This window comes from Haemorhous mexicanus, chromosome 3 (assembly GCF_027477595.1).
Source record: "Haemorhous mexicanus isolate bHaeMex1 chromosome 3, bHaeMex1.pri, whole genome shotgun sequence".
NCBI classification, from domain to species: Eukaryota; Metazoa; Chordata; class Aves; order Passeriformes; family Fringillidae; genus Haemorhous; species Haemorhous mexicanus.
Genome location: NC_082343.1, coordinates 103,437,123 through 103,458,262, shown reverse-complemented (window position 1 = coordinate 103,458,262; position 21,140 = coordinate 103,437,123). Strand labels below are relative to the sequence as shown.

Below are 21,140 nucleotides of genomic sequence, written 5' to 3'. Positions count from 1 at the left end.
AGTTGTGCATACTGTATTGACACTTGTGACTTAATAGGATTTCCTAGGTAGCCTGAACCAGCTTGGGCTGCTGCAGGGCAGCCTTGCTGAGCCATTTTCACAACACATGCATGCCACTGTGACTGGGGGGAGCATAGGGGATTATCCTGTGTTTTCAGTGTTCTGATCACACTGAGGCAGGAAAAGACTCTGAGAAACTCCTAGAGGGTTGTAATGAGTTTGCATGCACAGCATAAGCAGGAAAAAACTTCCAGGATGGCCTTTTCCATGCAGCAAGCTTATCTCCCAGTTACACATCACAACTTACTACAAGTGCAATTTTTTTCTTCTTTATATTCATCCTTTTTTACAGTGGTAGAGAGAGATAAGAAACAATGTTCTAATAAAATATATAAGATTTATATCAAATAATGTAAAAAATTATTTTCCTGTTCAAATACATAATGTCATTTCACTTCCTGAAAGTAAATTAAACCAGTTCTCCCACTAGTGGCTCATTATTGTCTTCAAATATGTAAGACAAGAATTTAAACATCTCTTATACTACTTTATTCCTTCTAAAGAAATCCCACCCTGTTTGAGTTACTGTCGGTTAACCTGGCAGGCTGACCCAAGAACTGTTAACAAAATAATCTTTTGCTATAAAATTTCCACTACCTCACCTTTGCCTTCATGGTGCTTAACAGCTTGCCAGTGGTGCTGGGAATCGTGTCCAAGTTTTGCCCTGACCCTTTGAGCATGTACCAGATGTAGGCCCTGCCCTTGGTCCTGAGGATGAGCCATGCTGCTGAGCCTGTGCCACCTTCCAGGGTACAGCCACAGTATTGCTTCACCTCCCCTGCCTCATCTCTTCCATCACCTGATAGAGCACTCCAAAACCTGTGTGCTCATGTGCTGTGGAGAAAGCCAATGCTGACCCTTTCATGCCCAAAAGGTCAAGGTACCAAGGGCCTGGCTATAAGCACCTGACTGCACAGAGAGCTGTCCCACTTTGCACTGTAGCTGCAAGGGTTGGGCACCTGGCTGAAAACATCACCCCAGCATCCTGGGGCCTGAGTCCCAGACCAGGAGGCAGCAAGACTTTATGTTGTACAGATGAAGAATAAAAAGATGTTTTCTGGTGCCTCTCATCATTCCCATCATCATTGCCTCACAGGCAACTTACCTCAGCAAGGAATGATTTAGGACAGCTGCCTATTGCATATTCCCTGGCAGCCCCAGCTTCCTTCAGGGGCTCCATCACCAAAGCAACACAGAAACCACAGAGAACAAATGTACACATCCATCCACGTGCTCAGTACTACACAGGGTGGACCCAACCTGCTCAAGACAAGCTCTCAATCGTGCCTGTCACCCTGGGCATGCTGTGTCTCCAGGGCTTAGGGATGCAAACTCTCTGTGCAGCACTTCTGTGTTTTTCTGGAATGACATTTGGCTATTTGGAGCACTGGGAATTTGTAACACAAGAAGAAATAATAAAGTTGACCTCAAGCTGGTTCAATACACTCATTCTGAAACTAAAGTAGCTAGAACATGGTGCATCATTTTTTCCTACCACAGTTTTAGCTGTTATGGAAAATGCATCAGGGAAGAAAAGGGCTGGCTCATGAGCTAACATTACCTGTCTGCACCTCATCTGCTCCTTCAGTATGCCCTGTATGCCACAGCAACGATACACATAGTGCTTGCATGGCTATCTAAGAACCCCAGGCAGAAGTGATTGCAGGAGAGTCATGTAGTTCAAAATTTCATTAAAGAAATGGCTATAATACAATCACAAGCCACTCAATGCACTGGAGGCTGAATGTTGCTAAGGAAAATTATGAACCTCCTCCTGCAAATATCCTTATCTACCCACAACATAAAAAGAGCCAATGTAGTGTAGCAACATCTATATTCAGCACAAGGACTAGACCAGAATAAGGTGATCATTAAATAGTTTAAAACAAAGACGATAGCAAAATGTAATAAGCCTCAACAAACCAAGTGAAACAGGGCTAAGAGGCTGCACCAGCTACGCCTTGCACTTAGGCACCTCTTAGGAAACCTTCTGTAGGAGATGGAAGGACAATCAGCTCCCCAAGAGCTTCCACACTGGATGGATGATGGACAGGTGGCTCCTTTTGCAAACCCCATTTTCTTTATTCTGCACAGTGGATAATTCATCTCAAGGATAAGGGAAAAAAAAAAAGCCGAGGGGGAGGTAGGGAAAATGCTTGAATGCTAAAATAGGCAAATTACTGAGCTAGAAAATCTAGATTAAATCAAGCATTCCTGCAAATGTGTAATAGAGAAACAAATGGCTCCCATCTGGAAGCTCAGCAAATTAACTTGGATCCTGGATAAGACAACAGCACCAGAGTCTGCTTCCAGAAATGTAAATATCCAGTGTGCATTTGCAATCCAATCACAGGCTAAAAATATAAGACAACTTGGAGTGGAAATCTGATTTTGTGTCTACCCTCCTAATGGGAAATAAAACAAAAATTCTTTAGACACAGCAATCTGGACTCATTTTTCCTGCTTGGAGAGATGATGCAAGATGTCTTTGCACCAGGAAATTCTTTCAGCTGCTTCTGGTTGCAAGGCCACAGCTCACATGTTGGAGGCCTGACTTATCCATCATATTCCAGTTCCCCGTCTCCTTTTCCATTCTGTGACCCCTGGCTGCTCCACTGTACTGTCCTCAGCTCTGTTTATTTATACCACTTCACTTGATTCTTCTTACTAAGAGTACTCTAGTTCCTTTTCCCCCTAGAGGTTTATCTCTGGCCTTCCAGTAAGAGAAGGGCTCTTGGTCTCAGTGTGCAGATGGAGAACTCAACCACAGGCATGAACCAGGCTCAGGGCTAAATTTAGCCCAGAAGAGGATAGTCTTTCTGCCTGTAGACCAGGAAGGCAATTTGGAGCAGAAGTCTATTTTAGATGCTCTCTGGTGGTGTCTGCCTCCCTCTAGGCTATAGAGAGTCTGGGGAGACCAGCCTTAGACTCTGAGCATCATCCCTGAGGACCTTTAGATGCTACAAAAGGAAAGAAAAGCTATTACAACCATATGGTTCAAGAGCTGACACTGGAAAGGAAGTTTTAGGGTGTTCCACCAGCAGAAGGCATTCATGGAAAAAAAGGACATTTCTCTGCGTATGAGATGTGTCCTTCTGTGATGACAGCAGGCACAGACAGGAGTTTTAAACTACAGAAAAAAACACCTCTAGAGACAGAATAATCAGGAAAATCAGTTAATTCCCACATCTGGTTTTAATAAACAGACGGGGGGATTGGTAAATGTGGACAAAAAAGCACATTATACCCAAAGTTGGGAGAGCAAAGAGCATATGAACATTAATAGCAGCAGTCAGATAGGATGTTAGATAATTAGCCAGAATTCACAGATGATGAGTAAGAAACAAGAGCATGGATTAACATACTGATACCAAGAGGAAGGGCACTGCAAGAGCAAACTCAGGCAGCAGAATAAGAAACTCCAAAGGACTGCAGTGGTATGGGGTCAACACTACTTGAAGAAGGAGGGGCCACATCACAGGTTATCCTACACCCTACCACTGCCTCCATGGCAGTGCAGAGCAGATTCCCAGGTTCACAGCAAGACAGAAGTGCCAGCAGGGCTTATCTTTCTGTGGGACTGCAACTTCCCAAAATACTCAACTGAAGAACCCACTATTAACGTAAAGAGCTGACCACAGATATTCCTGGAAGCAGAAGACAATTGTAATCCTCCAGATGCTGAACTAGAAAAGGGCAGCTCTAATTTAGACACTGTAAATAGCTAAAAGTCATCAATGAAAGCAACTCTGGAGGCAACAGAAATCATAGAGAAGTGATTTTGGGAAACAAAAATTCATCTTTTTAATTTCCCATAAGCTTTGAGGAATCTAAGGCACTCGGCATGGAAGTCGGCTGGACAGAAGTGCTCAGGAACACACTTGTAAGAAGCTTAGAATATCTGTATGGCAAAGATGAGAAAAAAAAATGTTGGTACTGAGCAACCCCAAACTAAGTAGGGGAGATATCTAGGAAATGAGTCCTGATCTAAATGGAGGAAAAAAAATACCACCAAAAAGGGATTTTTAGGGCTAAGCAAAGTGTTTGTGAGGAATGGAAAAGAAGGGCTGCTCATCAAAGGCAGCTGTGTCAGAGGTCAGGAAACAGGGGGGAAGAGAAATTGCCAAAGTCAAGCTGAATTAGGTCATGCAAATAAAAATAAAGAGCAAAGATCAAAATGTTCTTCAATGATTGAATTTTTTTAAAAAGAAGTACAGAAAGTGGAAACTAGCAGCATTTGGCTGATGTATCTTAAAACAAAAGCAGAAAGGTCTTTTATTTTTACTGCATCAGGATGGGGAGCAGCAGATGGAAAAAAATAAACCCACAGTGCTAACAAAAAAACCCTTCAAACTATTAAATAGCCCATGATCAAGTTGAAACTGAAAGTGTTTCTAGTCAGGGTGAAGGTGAACAGCCTATCCCCAGGGCAAACATCCAAGAGGGGAACAATTTGTTTGGGCTGGAGTCTGCTCCCTGCTCCCTGTAACTACAGGAGACTGGGCTTTGCAATCAACACAGCCTCATGAAATCTGCTATTTTGAAACGTGCTGACCACAACCACCTCACAGAGAAAACTAAACAAGAGGATGATGAGAGTGTGATGATGAGAATGTAGCAAAATATCTTCAAAATGAGGTTAAATGGGATCATTCCACTCGTGGCCTCATCCCACAGCACCCAGAGGCAAGGATGCTCTTGATGGTCCCCTTGCATCCCTCTTCTGACTTCAGCACAGGTCTCCCAAACTTGGAGGTTGAGAGGAAGGGAGACTGCTTATTTATAAGCACTGGTCATTTGAGTCCTTTCTGAAGAGTCACCAAAGCTGCCCCACAAAACAATAATAATCTGTTGCTGGGTTTGAGCAGTCTGTCTCACCTTTATCTACTAAAATTTGGTAGCAAAGGCATTAAGACCAGAATCAAGCTTTGTTCTGAATAACCTTAACATAGCACAGATATCTCCCTGAAGGTCACTCCCAAACTTCAGCATGCTGAGCAAATGTAAAGATCACAATTTATGAGCACTTCAGGACTGTTTCTTCCACTGTATGGAATTAAAAAAGGTGATTCATGCACCTGAGAAAGCTGCGACTGTAAAGGTGGACAGTAGGAGCCAGTGTCAACGTTTTCTCATCCTCCAATGAAAGTGTCACTGTCAGAGCACAGAGTTGGCTTTAAGGGACAAGAAAATATTTCCAAGTGCAGACAAAATGTGCTATAGCTTCATCAAGTTGTGGTCAACCATGCACACAGCAAGTGGCTTTGTGCCTGATGTTTATTGAGAGCTAAATGCAAAACTTCTACAACAACAGAATTGGCATCACACAAGCCAGAGAAGCAAACATATTATTGTCCAGAATTATTATTACATTGTATTATTAACCAAAACAACTTAAGGAAAATGTTAAGAAGCTGTGAGTAACTCCATGACTTATGCCCAGCTCCACTGCTGCTCCTTGGCTCCAAGCTGGCTCAACGGGGCATACAACCAAATGTATCATTGCTATTCAGAGTAATGAGGAACAGCTTAGCCCCTAACCTCAGGTCACATTTGAGGACATCTCTTAAAAAGGAAGACAATTAAAACCAGAACTAGCACAGAGGCAGGTCCACAGCATCAACAGGTGTTGAGAGGGTTCCTCTGAGTCACTTGTCTCAATGCAGCATAGTACACGGTGTTAAGACTTGTAGCTGTAAAAATGTTAAAAATGTACAAGTTTGTAGAACACATAAAGAACCAAACTGGAATATTTTCTGTGGTCTTGACTTTTCTCTCACAAATGATTGGATTTAACAGTGTTTAGTCACCTCCCCAAATTCAGCTGCAGATTCAGCTCCTTAACTAAGCATGAAAAGTTCTCCCTCCACACTGCGTAGCCAAAAGCAGAGACCTCCTGAGAAGAAAACCAGAATATAGGCAGGAATTCCCCTTACAAGGGCTGCTCCAGACAAAGAGATAACCAATGAATATCTTCCCTTGCTCTGCACCTACGCCACTGGCACAAAGCAAAACACTTGTGACCTCCCATCAACAAAATCTTTGAAGTATCATTATTCACCTGGATTAAGACTGCGCTTGCACTTGAGTGCACAAACAAATCCAGCCAATCCCAAGATAATTTAGGCATGTGCCTCAAATGAAATACAAGACTAGATGTTCTGGCTCAGGGCAGTTTTCAGATCCTTTCATTACACAATTTTCAATGCAAGACAGAAGCACAATGCTGAAGCCAATGAGAAGACTGAAAAAGAAGCAGGCCACACACCATCATTTATTTTATGGTCAGTCTTTTATCTTTAAATCAGACTTGGAGGAAAAGAACAGCAGGAAAGAGGCACAAAAATTGTTTCAAAGACACTACTGCACTGGCTGTCTGGTAGTAGATTAATAATTTAGTTGTCAACCTTGCAATAACTCTAATTGTTTTGGAAGACATTCATATTGCAAAATTGTAAGCACATATAGTAACAGTGAGTCAAGTTGAATCCAACCCTTCTTCATTTTACATTTGCTTTAGACATGTTTTCTCCAGTACAGAAAGAACCAACTTAAAGGAAAAAAATCCCATCATGTAGATTAGAGTTTATTGATTAGCCAGACACTAATTCCAGCCCAGCTCTTTGAGATCTCTCCAAGGGGAAAGGAAGAGATGGTATTTACAGAAACTGTTTCTAATGAGAAAACCTTAAGGCAAGAAAGGTGAACCTGAGAGCAATGAGTACCAATTTTATAGGATATAAACAACTGCTTGCTCTTGCAATTGCATTTGCCTTTCTAACTACAGTGCCTATTCTCTACCTTCCTCCAGAAACACCCACTGCCAGGCAAGGATGGCCAAAGCTGGATTACATCACTGTAACTATGGGGAAAACATGTTATGATTTGCTTAAGCTTTTTTCAGGGAAAGCCTTAAGTTTATCAGTTTAAAAAAATTGCTATAAAATCAGTGTCACAGAGGGACTATCCCTTTTTACCCACTGATTTGAACAGCACAGTATTGAATAGAGCTCTATCATGAAGGGCTATTTTATTTCTAAACCAAAACCCAGTGTCCCAAGCAGAGAGGGCACCAAGACTAAGGAAAATACTTTCTGAAAAAGAAAAAAGAGCTACTTCTTCCAAGTCTTCTCCTGAAAAGACAATTTTATTGTCTTCTCCTAAGGCGTTTGATGGTAATGACGAAGTCTCCTTTGTTGGCTACAGACCTAAGCCAGCAGGACCTTCACACGTTTTTCTGCAGGCAGAAGACACTCAGTCCTGCAAGGCTAATCCCTGTTCAACTCCTGAGTTATTGCTAGGGGGTGCCAGGGGTGCTGAAGCTCCAACACCTGGGGTAAGCAAGGAACCTGACCATGGGAGTGTCACCCCTTCCCTAACAGCCCTTGGCTCTGCAGGTACCAGCTTTGCCTGCACCAGGTGTGAAGTGCCTGCACTTCCCCCATTGCCAAAGGAAGGGAGCTAAAAAAACCCAAATGAGCATAAAGCTACACTTTAAAGAATACTCTGAGCTGAGCTACAGCTGAGCTTGGATGCAAAGAGATCTGGGCTTCATGGATAAGAAGCAATGACAAGAGAGGAATTAACTAAACAGACGTTTGCAAAATACAACTTTAAAAAAATTTTGCAAAAAATGGCAACTTTGGTGGAGTGTAGGAATAGGATGGAATGGACATTCTCACAGCATCACATTTTTATTTAGAGAAGACAACTAAGAAAAAAATAAATACATTTTGCAGATGGTCTGTCTCTGAGTGGCCCTGATAAAAGCTCCTGTGCCCTGACTCTGGGCCAGCACATTCCATTTCCAACTGCACAGCCTTCAGAAGCATTAGCAGTAATTAAGAGGAGCCAACCATAGTGATAAGCCAGATCTCTATAAAAGAAATACATGCTGCACTGATACAGATTTATTTTTTCTTTCACTTTTTGGTGGACTAACATGGTACACTCCTTATAAAGACATTTTTCAAGTCCTTCAGTAATTCTTCCAGTGTTGACTCACTGAATCCCAGATGGGACTCTTGGCATCATTCATCCCAGCAGGTCTCCAGGACAGCACCAAAGACTTTTTGTGTGGTCACCAAGTAGATACTGCTCCTTCAAATTGCCAAACAAGTTCCTGAAGCACAATTCTTTGTAATTCACTGTGATCTTCCAAAAAGCATTGAGAACCACTGATCTAGTCCAATACCTTTTTATTCAAATAATTTCTCCAAGAATTTTGGCACCCAGTCACCACCCATTTGGCCTATAGCACCTGTTTTCAAAAGATATGCAACCCTGACCTAAAAGCCTCCAGAGCACGAGAACCCCCCATAGCCAGAAACAATTTCCTTCAAACAGGGATGTTCCTCTACTACTAAGCAAGCAAAGGATGCACAGGTGGTAGAGGTAGGATAGGGGAACTTGATCATTTTGTGTCATCTCCCTGTCTGTACCATATATAACTCAGTGCCCACTTGTGCAGCTCACTGAAAGATTAGTTGGCTCGCTCAGACAGGCAAGGGTAGACTCCTAAGGCGTTTAAGTGATTTGGGGCAGGATGATCATCTGTCTCCTCCCTGCCCACATTAACTGTTCCATGGCCCCTGTCTGTGCTAGGCCTGAGCATGCTGGGGAAGTGAGAAAAATAGAGGAGCTGAGCTCCTTCCACCATGACCAGGAGCATCTCTTCTCCCTCAGCCTTCAATGGTTTAAAGGAAGTTGTCACAAAGGGAACCAATCCCACTGATGATCCAGGATCTTGCTTATTCAATCTAAAGCTCAGTGTTTCAAATAGCAGGGAAATTAAACAACAAAGCTTTGCAGTAAGCTAATAAATCATTGCATATCTATGCTCAGATGGCTGTAAGGAGCACGACAAACTTGAAACAGCCTGCAAATTTCTAAAATTAAACAGTTCTTGGTGTTACAGAGGTCAGCCATCTGTTCAAATGTTCGTGTTTTAGTTAATATAACTCTTCTGCTTCCACTCTTCTCTCCTGACTCAAGCATACTCCCTAGGAAGATGAGAGTACAAATCCCTAGGAGAGAATATGGCTGAAGTCACCACAACTAGACAGCCCTCCTCTTCCACGGAGAGCTGCCCACAGAAAGCAGGTTTGTGGTTAGGACAGGCTACAGAGGCAAACAAGAAAAGTGGTGGAAAGAGCAGTGTATTATCCAGGCCTCCCAGGAGCACCAAAGCCTGCAGAGAGCCAGGATTTCTGGTGAGAAATTTGCAAGGTTTGCAAGAGAATTTGTCAGGTTCTGAAAACTGCAAACAACATCCCTGGCTTGTCAGGAGACCTCTGGCCCACCCTCCATCCCAGCCTTCTTAACCTCTGCTCAGTCTTGCAGGGCTCCAAGGAACATCAGAGAACATTTCAACATTCAGCTTTAAATTGCCATCTCATGACGGGAAGAAAGTGAAATTTGACTGCTCTCAAGAGATTTCACATACATTTGAAGTGGAACTGCTTGCTTTATAAAAAATTGGAATTATCTGGAGTTATTCAGCAAGCAAGGGCAGCCCCAGACTGAAGTTGGGCTTATAGAGCAAGAAGTGGCCTCCAAGTTGTGTATGGTATGCAGAGATATGATGCAAAACAACCAAATTCTGCAAAACAACCAAATTTCACAGCATGGGTTATTCTGTCCTCTCCTCTATCCCTGGTAATAAAAGGAGGAACAAAAAACCCATGAGGTCTGATAAAGGTGAAGAATGAGGGGAACAGGAAGACAGAAGCCAAAAAAGCACTTTCAGGAAGAAAACAAACTTGGGCAGGGAAAAAGCCAAAGTTAAAAAGTTGTGGAAGTAGTTGACTGAGAATAGGTTGGTCTTCTGCAACCATCAACCTGCTTAAAATGTGTCTTCAAGGAAACTGGCCAGTGCATTTCAGACATAGGTAGCCATGGTCCATCAGGACATCTGGCATGATGGAAAAGACAAAACATGCGTCTTTAAGCCTTTGGCTTTAGGCTGGGAATGATGTCCTCAAAGGAGACAAAGCAACAGGCTGCTTTACTGTGTATAATTTTAAACCAGCAGGAGTTGGAGGAGGTTTTGATAAAGACATTTGGATAAAATTCTGTATAACAGAGATATTGTGCAGAACTACCTAATGAGTTAAACACTAAGCTGAATTTAGATGGAGAAAAGTGTCCCCATACTTCTGAACCCATTTTGGAACAGGTGTGAATCCCTGGTATTGCATATGGCTTAATTCAGGGGAATAACAGTGAATGAATTACGGGAAATATTGCCATTCATTATTTTCTAACACCTCCAGTTTAAAGCCTAGCCAATGCTTCACAGCTTGACCTTTGGGATGAATGTAAAAGCAGTACTGCAGCATGAAAACAAAATATTTTCCTGCCTTTTTTAAAAATCAATAGGACCTGTATTATTTGAAGAATGGTTAGCCTCAGGGAATCTGTTTCATTGCAAAGCCATTTAGGCAGCTGTCATTAGTTTAAAAGCTCATTTTTGTTTAATGACTGCTGTTTCGCATACTCCCAATGCCATGTATCCTAACTGTCATACCTAAACCTTAGATTTATGAAAGCATACAGCAGCAGCATTATACTCAGGGGTCTGCTGATATTCCCATTATTAAACCACTTCTTACAAGTTCTGACTTGTGTTTAGGCATAACAACCCTGTGCTCTGCGTGGGCGCTGTCATGGAGGCAGATGCTGCTCAGTTCCCCCAGGATGCCTGGCTGTCCAGGCAGGGACATCATCATCCACAGCTGGGGCATCCTGCAGAGCTTGGGAGAAGGATGCAACAAGAAACAAACCAAAACTTATACATTTGTTTAGATATTCTGTATCATCATGGGAAGGATTCAGAAGGGGTGGAAACCATGACAAGGCCCACTCTCCTACCAAGTCACTCTTTATCCAGGGTGCAGAGAAAATATGGCTGGAGGGCAACACTACCACAAACTTGTTAAACATCTGGAAACAACTGAAGAACCAGATGACCTGCAAAACCAAACCTTTTTTCTAGAGTCCCAGGCTATGGTCTTTAAAACACACAGATTCAGGAGGACACTCAGAAGTCATTTCCCAGGTACCAAACAAAATGCATAATTTAGCACCTGTCAGGTGTGAAATTCCTTTTGCACCTGCTATCTTCTATCAGTCCTCCACTCAGCTGCCACTTTGCAGGTAAATTCACCTCCCATTATTTCTATAGTGGAGAACAGGGACCATCCAATCCTCTTACCTCATTCAGCGACTGAAGAGCTGAGTCTATGAACTCTACTTGTCAAACTTAAAACAAATAACCAACTAAAATGAAAGCAAAAAGCTCTTTTCTTCAGATTCAAAACAGTTACAAAGCATGTGAAAACTTGGGGAAGGTATTCCTGGCATATTCTGAAACCAGTGAGCACAGATTTTACATTCTCAATTTTATATTTTCAGGCACTTGTATTAACATACCTATCTATTGTGCTCCTTGTTGCAGCATTAAAATATTTCATGCAGAGAGAAGGTATTTTCACCTAGAAAAAAAAAGGATTTAAAAACAAGCTGCCTTAGTGATTCCAATATAAATTATCACAACTAGATAATTAACTATTCTGACAAATAGGCAGTAATGTTAATTAACAACTAATGAGACATGATATACACCCATAAGGATATGTCTTTATACTAAAGTGCCACAAAACAATTTCTGGATGGTAAATACCAAAAATGAAATTTCCTCTCCAAATTACAAAAAGTAACATTTTTCCTAAATTATTTTGCCTGTGGCATTTCATTGAATAAAATGACAAATTATATTCCCTTTGAAACTCAATGAAGGCCAAATACGTTTTTTTGGGTGGAATAAAAAGTTCTGTAGTTTAATCTACTTCATTTTTACTGTAACAAATTTACTACACTCAATTTACTGATGAATTCAATATTGAGATAATGAATTCTTGGGCTTCAGGGTGTAAGACAGTCAGCCAGTAAGTACCTAGCAAAGAAAATCTCTCCCACCACTCCTGCATGAAATTGGGAACACAGCTACAGCTGGGACCTACAGCCCAGTCCTCTTCCAGCTCTCCAATTCTGTCTGCACTTGAATAGAACAAAGCAGTTTAGTTGGGAGAAGAGCCAGTGATCATCTAGTCCAACTGCAGATCCCAATGCTTCTTTCCAGACAACAACAAAATCTAGACAAGGGACTGATGGCCATGTCTGCTTTTCCTGGGAATTCATGTCAGCTCTCTGGAAAGCAACAACTGGATTTTGACTGCTAAGAGACCAGATTTTATGGTGGCACAAGGGTGATATTTATAAATAACAAGTGCATAGGGAGAAGGAAACAAAACTGCCTGGCTTAGCTGAGACTCTTTGTTCACACAAAAAGTTTGCACCCCAGCAACCCCACTGATGCTCTGCTGGAACTTCATCAGAACACCATGCAGGAGGAGGGCAATGTCTGCACACGACAGCAGATGTACATGCAGCCCTTGGTGGTGCTGGGGGAACTCCCCCCTCTCAAAAAAGTCCCAAACGAAGCCTGCCAAACAAAACCATTAACAAAGCAATGTGCATCCCATGTCAAAATTATCCATTTATTTTGTAATGGCAAAATTGGCACTTTGTTCCTCTACCCTAAATGGTGTAACAGAGACCAGCTGATTTCCACACCTGCTGCAACAGCTCCTGGTCAGTAGGGAACAGGACTCTGCAAGAGCCTGGCTGGGGACCTGCACTGGCAAACCCACAGCATCTTCTCCCCCATTCACTGGACACTGTGCTGCCCACGTGGAACCGTGGAGCATCCAACCATCACCACAGATTTCTTTTCTACTTAAGTCAGTAGCCAAGCATTATCGAATGTTATTCTACATTCCTGGTAATTAAGGAGAAGGCTGTAACCCCCCCCCAAATTAAATGCACTCTTCATTTCAAATGAAGGCTTGATGGGGATGGAAATGCTCCCTTTGGCTCTCTGTATGCTCATACTCACACAACTGCAGACCACACTCAACACAGCCATGGCTGCCTCCTGCTGCCTTTGGGTGCCATGAGCCACTTTCAGCAATTAAGCTGCTCACCATCCAGGCTGTCCCAGGACACAGAGCCCAGGAGGATGCCCACATTCAGCCTCTCTCTCCATCACCCCTCCTTCCAAACGCTGATGAAGGCCAGAAAGGCTCCCAGAAACTCCCCCTCAGGAGGCAGCGCTGCATTCCCAGCCCTGGAGCAGCCCCCATCCCAGTGAATCCTGGAGGTGGGAAGTCTAGGAGTGGCAACCTCCATTCTACCAAGTTCCCAGAAAGGGAGCTGCATCCAAGCAGCTTTAGGGAAATATTCCCTGGGCTACTGTAACTCTGCTATGAAATTCCTAGATCACCAAAGCAATGTAGTGAAGTGTGGTCACAAATTGTTGCAGTGTTGTGAGGGTCCCTAGGACAAGGTGAGGGATGAGAATTGACTCCAAGTTCTTAGAAGGCTGATTATTTTATGATATATATTATATTAAAAGGAAATTATATACTAAAACTATATTAAAGAAAGAGAAAGGAGACATCAGAAGGCTAGCAAAGAATGATAATAAAAACCTGTGACAGACCAGAGTCCTGACATAGTTGGACTGGGATTGGCTATTAATTAAAAACAATTTACATGTGGGTAAACAATTCTTCAAATCACATCCTAGAGGTGCAAAACACGGAGAAGCTGAAGCTTCCCAGCTTCTCAGGAGAAGAAGTCCTGGCAAAGAGATTTTTCAGAAAATATGACAGTGACAGTGAAGCAGTTTTTGTACCCACCATCTTTGTAAACCATGTTGACTTTTAGTGGTAACTCCACTCAGCAAAGGAACTTATTTTGATCACCTTCATATTTGTCCCAGTTGAGGAAAATCATGCCTCATCTCATTGCATTCCCTTTCCAAGAAAGGCCATGATTATTTTTTTCCTTCCCCTCTGGAAACACAGTGGTTGGCAGTTTATCCAACCTGCAGGCATGCAGCTGGACAGACATGCTGTCTGTAGATATTTCTGAACTGCATCCCTCAGCTAACCTCTACCCTAGGATGCATGTTTATCTTTGCATTACCAGGGTACCAAGCTGCTGCAGGGTAATGAGAAGGAGCTGAGCAAGGTAAGGATCCACTCTAAATTACCATTTTTTTAAATTAAGACTGGTGGGGCCTGATATGAAAGCCAGCAAGGTGGATGGACAGAACTGCTGGTCATGGCAGGTCTCATTTGCTTGAATTAGAAGGGTCCTCAAGGCTTCAGGTAGGTGAAACTCACTGCACTCCCTTGGTGACTGCCCAGGTAACTCCACTGAGCACTCCCAAACGTTGCTCCCTCTAACACCAAAGCCCCCACTTACACCAAAGCTTCTCCCAGCAAGTGCCAAGTCCCTGACACCATAAGCCAAGGCACCACCTTATTTTATTCCGAGCCTGGCTAACATGGCAGAGGTCACAGGAAAATTAAAAATGTAATAACTCACTCTAGAGGAGAGGGAAAAAAAAAAGTGTTGAGTTCATGACTAATCTTTGCAGCTCTTGCCATAGACAGGATTTGTACAGACATGTTGATTTTTTATAAAAATAGTAAATCGTATTACACCCATGCTGCAAGACCAAAGATTCACAACGATACCTTAATACAGCTTAAATAAAAATAGTACTACCTGAGTCAATCTGAGCATGATAATGCTTTGTAATCCCACACTCTTAGGGGATGAACAGTTCTATAGCAGTGAATCAACACGAGATACTTGCATTAGGAGACACTCCTTTTTCATGCCACAGAGCAACATCTCTACAAAATGGAGAAGGCAGGTGGTGTCTGGGGGAGCACAGTGGGGAAAACAGGGCAATTACAGAGCCCCACTAGCTTGGGAATCTTGGCTAAGAGCTTACTTTTTTAGAAAGAAAGCCTGCTTTCTTTTAAAAAGTTTTTCCCCATCACAGTAAAGAATTAAGGAAAAAGTTTGAATTTTGAAAGTTTTTGAAAAGTGAGCAATCCCAAAGCCTGTGAGCACTCAGGAGATTCATTCATAAAAACAAACACAGCTGAACAGCAGTGTTGCACAGTCATTCTGGGTATTTTTCCTTAATATCCTTGAATGAGCAAACAGTGAATATGGAAAGTAAACATGCAGTACAACATAGAAAGGTCTAAATAGAGGAGACATCAGTAAAACCTATTTATAATAAAAATGCAAAAGCTGAAGGCTCAAATAGCAATTTTTAAAGGTGGCTAAGGAAAAAATTGGAAGCTTTGATTGAAGACACATTAAACCATGATGAATTATTTTCAATTACTTTGTTACATAAGCTACTCACAAAAGGTACTTCATTTGCTATTGTGCTCCCATTTGTTCTTTTTTAAGACACATTTTCCAGTTAATTGCACTTCCATCTCCCCTCCCTGTACCCACAGGATAGATTTTATGTATGACAGACATGTGGCCCTCACAGCTCCCTCCAGACAGGAGAGAGAAGTAACAGGAAGAGTTAACAGAACTGAAAGGTCTTCCTTTCCCCAAGAGGACTGGAGTTTGAGTTCTGAAACAAGGCAGATTTCCAAGGCTGTAGTGCAGATGATGCCCAGGGAAAGGAGAACACAGCCTCAAATTCCCACTTATCTTGCCTGCTCCCTTCTTCTCTGCCCTAATGCTCAACCTGGCACTGCTGCTGGGATTTTTTCTTTCTGCAGAGCCTGAATGTTCACAGGAAGGGTGATCCCATGGGACCCTGGATATGGGGATACAGGTAGGCTGTAGAGAAGGCAGAGAAATGCTGACAAGGGCAGTAGAGGCAGAGCCAAGCTGAAAGGCACCAGGACTCAAGGATGAGGAGATCCTGGTGAGGGGGGATGTCTAGCGATGACCAGAGCCAGATCATGGGGACATGCCCATGGCCTTGCTCTGTGCACAGAACATACAGCATACTTCCAACAAATTTCCCAACACCAAGGGCAAGAACATTCCCTGACTTCCACGTCTTGCCACAGGTGATCCCAAGATATGTTCAGAAGCTCAGCCCTCTCGTACTTCTTGCAACCTCCCATTCAAGGGGACCCCCCTTCCCACAAACACAAAGGCTGCAGAGGTCTTAACTCAGCTTTCAGTTTAAAAATAGAATGTTTCTCAAAGCCAGTTTGGTAGGACAGATCTGTCAGTCCAGCTGCAAAAACTTTCCCTTTCAGGCATCAAACACACCAGCTTTGGGCCAGAGCCAGACTCAGAGCCCCATGTCCATGCTAGCAGCAGGCAATTTCTGAAATGATGTTCACACCACCTCATGTCCCATCCTCTGCCTTCCCTGGCCACAGGCCACAGCCACTTATGTGCTCCTCCAGAGCAGCACAGGGGTTACAGCAATGCCACTAGCACAGCCCCCTGCACCCAGGACAGAGACAGCCCTCCTGACCACATCCCAGCTCTGACCTCCCAGCACAGCCACCCAGCAGCACCCTGAAACAGGCCAAGGCATGGAGCCCCGGACCCAGCTGTCCATTCGGGTGTCCTGTGCAGGGTGGCCTTGATGGGTGCATGTCCCATCATGTGTCTGGCTCCCTGGTCTTCCCTGCCCAGAGCTGCTTATGTGCTTACAGGCAGAAACACAGGTAAGCAGCTTGCTGCATCAGACCTGTGGTATCCCAGCAGGAGAGCATCCAAATGTCAATTCCCCCTTCCATGGCCAGCACCCTCACTTCCAGATGTGTGTAGCTGGGGTAAAATTCAAGCTACCTTCAGACAGGCTCATACACATTTTAGTTTCATACTGTGTTCTGAAGCCATCCATATGCAACTGGCCACAAATTACATTTTGGAAAATGCCCATCAGGCTCAGCACTGGTCTGCCTGCAAGTCTGTCTCTTACTCAATGTTAAACATGAACTGATGCAGCCTGACCACTGTAAGGCTCCATACAGGAGCTGCTATGCTCTGGAGATGTACCTTCTTCTGGTATGGATCATATGAATTCCCAAACTGAAATCATGCACACAACTGAACTTGAAAATGTGAGGAATATAGACCATTGAAGCATCAAAAAATGTGATGTGCAACCACCCAACTCAAAGCTCTGTTAGCAAAAGTGCATCAGCAGCCCAAGCTCCCAGGAAGGACCACAGGAGCTTTTCAAAGCAGTACCCAAAGAGACTACCCAGGAGAAAAACATATTAAACAAACAGTCTGGAGTACCAACAAGTGGTTTTTTACTCATGCCCTGTTCAGGTGTTACCTGAAACAAGAAAACAAGAAAATCCAATTTTAAGTACAATTTAAAGAGACAGTTTAAAATTACCTGGATTTTGCACACATGGTATTACTGTCATCCATGTCATACTCCTCTCTGTCCTCAGAAGAAGAGTTTTGTTTCATTTTTCAACCCCTCAAAGAAGATCCTCTGAATATTCAGGTCCCAATTCAGAAATCAGCAATACAAACCATGCAGGTACAATACAGATCCCATCCTAGTTGCAGGGCTGGGAAAGAGGGGGGGTTCATATGCTACTGCTCACAAGAGCATTCTTGAGAAAGGCACATGGGACTTGTGATTCTGGCTTGTAAAACTCAAGTTTTAGGAACCTAAACCTCAATACAGAAAATAAGGACAAGACGGCTTACTAAGGAAGGGATGTTTTCATGGCTGAGAGAGTTGATAAGATATACATTTAAGGGGTGTTAGGTAAGCCCCTTATAAATACAAAGTAACCACTTTCTAGCACAATGAACACATATTTAGGTTGACAGACACCAAACTCCATCATCCTCCCCATATTTAGGTTGACAGACACCAAACTCCTGCCCTGAGAAATTACCAGTGCAGATGGCTACATTTCACCTGTATGGACACTTCAAATCAGCCTGGGACCATGTGTATCAAAAGGCATCTGATCTATGGGAAGTGCACAGATTTGGAAGACAGAGAAGTCCATTAGAGGTTTGGGGCATTCGGCCACGGTTCATTAGGCAGTCTGAACACACAAGAGCTCTAATGGCTCCTATCCTCTGCACCAGGGAAAGGCAACAAAAGAATGAACTTCCTTAGGAATTAATGGGTAATTATATAATTTGGTTAATCTCCTGGGAAAGAAATCTAGAATTGAAACAGGAAATAGAGTACGTATTTCTCTAGAAACAACAAAAACAAACAGCAAAGGGTGTTACAGAGCAGAGTCTCAGCTGGCACCATTGGAGAGACCAGCTCCAGCAGAGGGAAAGAAACTGCACTGATTGACATCAGCATTTTGCACCTGTAATGGCACCAGTTGGCAGCTCTCAGCAATCTCATCCTCCTGCAGCTCTTGACTGATTTAATGTTTCACTTTCTCACAAATAAGAACCTAATGAAGTGCATAAAAATGAAATACATGGAAGCCTTGGGTGCAGGCAGAACAAAATCAGTCACATGTGGCAGAGATTAGCATGGGTTATGCAGCTCATATAACTCTCTGGAAGTTGCATTCCTTTAGATTAACACCTTGGACAAAACAGAAGGGAAAAAAAATCCTAAGCTTGCTTTCTGACACAGAAAACACCGCCCCAGTGGAATGTGTAGGCTTTTAGCAAAAAAATGCAGCGCAATTTGTACAGATTATCACTAAAGTCAAGTATTTTTCCTTAATGTAACAGTTCACTTATCCAATCTCAGGAAATTATTTTTAGTGCAAAGGTTATTATTAAGTGCAAATCTTAACATTTTGACAACAACCCCTGCTTAAAGATTAGCCCTTCCAGCTTTAAAATTAAAGCACACCATTAACTCAGCAAATGCAAACTTCTGCACTCAATGCAGAACAAAAAGCCTGCATTTTTTATTTCTCATTTAGTTTTACTATTACTATTATAGAGTGCCTCAAAAGGAGCAGGGTCTGCAAAGTACTCACCACCTATTTTGGAATCTCTTCAGAGAAAGTCCACGGGGCTCAATTACCTGGAAGAGAAGGCACAAACCAAACATGCTTTACATAACAGCTTTTCTCCAAGTGACAGTCTTCACACTCTTGGCCTCTCCTGTAAAAGCTACTGTTCCCAGTTTGAAAAAACCCCCAGAAATAGTCTAAACATGAAAAAACCCTGCTCCAGTTCTTACCCTACAATGGGAAACAGCTTTGTTGTGTATTTGCATTTTATTATTTGTCCTGAAATAAGAAATATTTCCATGTTGAAAAATGTACAGATTTATCTTGAATTCAGACAGCAAATTCTTCTTATGTTCAATAATCTGTTGAAATCATCCTTTTTATTTTAAATAGTTTTTTGTGAAAAGTCATCTTTCAAAATAAATATCAGGTGCAGATTCAGAAGGCTTGCTTGGCTCATACCACAGAATATTACTACACCAAGATCTAAAAACTGGAACAAAATAAAGGAAGAATATGAGAGAGCCAGTTCCAAGTTTATGGCAGCCACTAAGCGTTGCTCTGAAAGGTTAGAAATCACTTTTCTTTCACTGATCATGTTTCTCAAGGAAAAAAATAATTTGCATCCCATCAGCATCTGTCAGCTCTGAATGCTGAGGGTTCATCAGCCTTCAAGGAGTCACAGATAAGAGCACCAGCAGCAAGGTTCACCTTCTCCCGTGATTCCTAATCTCTCAAAATCTGTGGATTAGAAAATCGAAAGCAAGTGACTTGCTCTGATTCCCTCTCTCACAGAGCTGCCATGACTCTCCTCCACCAGCAAGGCCAAGCTCAGGGAAGAATCCATCTTCTCCAACCCAACAGACCAACTTCTTTCCTGCCAGATCCCTGTCTGACCCAGTAACCCTACAACTTCTGCAAACAAAATCCCACTGTGTTTAGCTCCCAGGTGCCTCCAGCCCACACCTAGCACACACATGTGGTCTGCCCAAAGCCAAACCCCAGCCACAGACATCCCAGACAAAGCCTCCCAACAGTCTCCTTTGACACTTCACCATCCCTACAAGGAGGAGTTCCTGCTTTTCATGCCACCACTCACATTCATTTCCACTGGCCCTAACCCCTACAGACACAGGGTTTCACATTTCTCCCCTTACAGCAAGCTGCTGCTGTTTGCTGACACTGCAAACTCCTCGTGCCAATCCTACACCTTCTCTCCAGACCAAACACCCTTATTCCTTCCCATCATTCCTCTTGAATCCTGTTATTCAGATCCTTGCTGGCCTTTTCCATTTTTTTACATCTTCCCTCAGGTGCAGTGCCCCAAGCAGGCTTTAGTACTCCAGCAATGCCAAAGCACCAGGAGATCCCAACACTGGACACAAAGTCCATCCCCCTGTTTATGGAAGCATGTGTCTGTGGTGCTGGGGCAGGAAGATGCTGCAAAAGCAATGTATGACCCACCATGACCTCACAACACTTTTCAGTGGAGGCCCTCCAACCACCCCTGAGTGTTCTGTACAGCCAACCCATTCACCAGAGATAAATGCAAGCCCACACTAAAAGCCTTTTGGTGGGAATGATGGACCCTCCAAGGTCATCTTCTGGTTCTGTCCAAAGCTACTTGAAAATCAAATAACTTTCTCCCCCCAGGTACTTGTAATACCCCCAGTTTGGTGCTACTTGCAACCAGCATTTTATCAAATGCATCAGTAACAATGACCCATGCCATAGGGTCCACTTTTGGAAACTCTCACCCAACTACTTCTGAGCTTGATCACACACAGAAGCTAAGTCTGGATCACGGTCAGCACACCTACCTTGCACTATCCATAAGTTTCAACCAAATTTCTTTTACATAGTTTTTTTTTTTTTCTATAAATATCAAAACATCACCAAAAACTTGAATAGGATTGGAGTAAATCATATCATCAGCTCTTTTTCTAGGACTTGTTAGCCTGCTCCAGAGAGTAATCAGGACGTCTGACATTATTTAGTTCCAAACTAACCCATGCTGATTGTTACTCATAAGCACTCAGAGGATGACTAGGTGGGAAATAATTTATTAACTTCCAGAAAAACACTGTGATAAAAGTCAGAGTGACTGCAATTCCATCTCCTCCTTTTAAAAAAATTAGCACTATATATTTTGGTTTTTGATTGTTATGGTAACCTCACAAATTCTCCACGAGTTTTCAGAAGTAAACACCAAGAAGAAATTGAAAAGAAGACAAGCAGCCAGTGGAAATACAG

General features: G+C 42.8%; 1 protein-coding gene across 3 annotated transcripts in view; it reads right to left on the bottom strand.

Annotated features, from left to right (window-relative positions):
- Positions 1-21,140, bottom strand: part of HPCAL1 (hippocalcin like 1) — a 66,398-nt gene that overhangs the window by 30,212 nt on the left and 15,046 nt on the right. For 2 of the 3 annotated variants that reach the window (XM_059842869.1, XM_059842868.1), the window contains exon 2: positions 18,912-18,958. The gene's annotated coding sequence lies outside the window, so the exon portion shown is untranslated. Of the gene's footprint in view, positions 1-11,493; positions 11,556-18,911; positions 18,959-21,140 lie in introns of all 3 variants that reach the window. The other variant, XM_059842870.1, reaches the window with a different exon arrangement.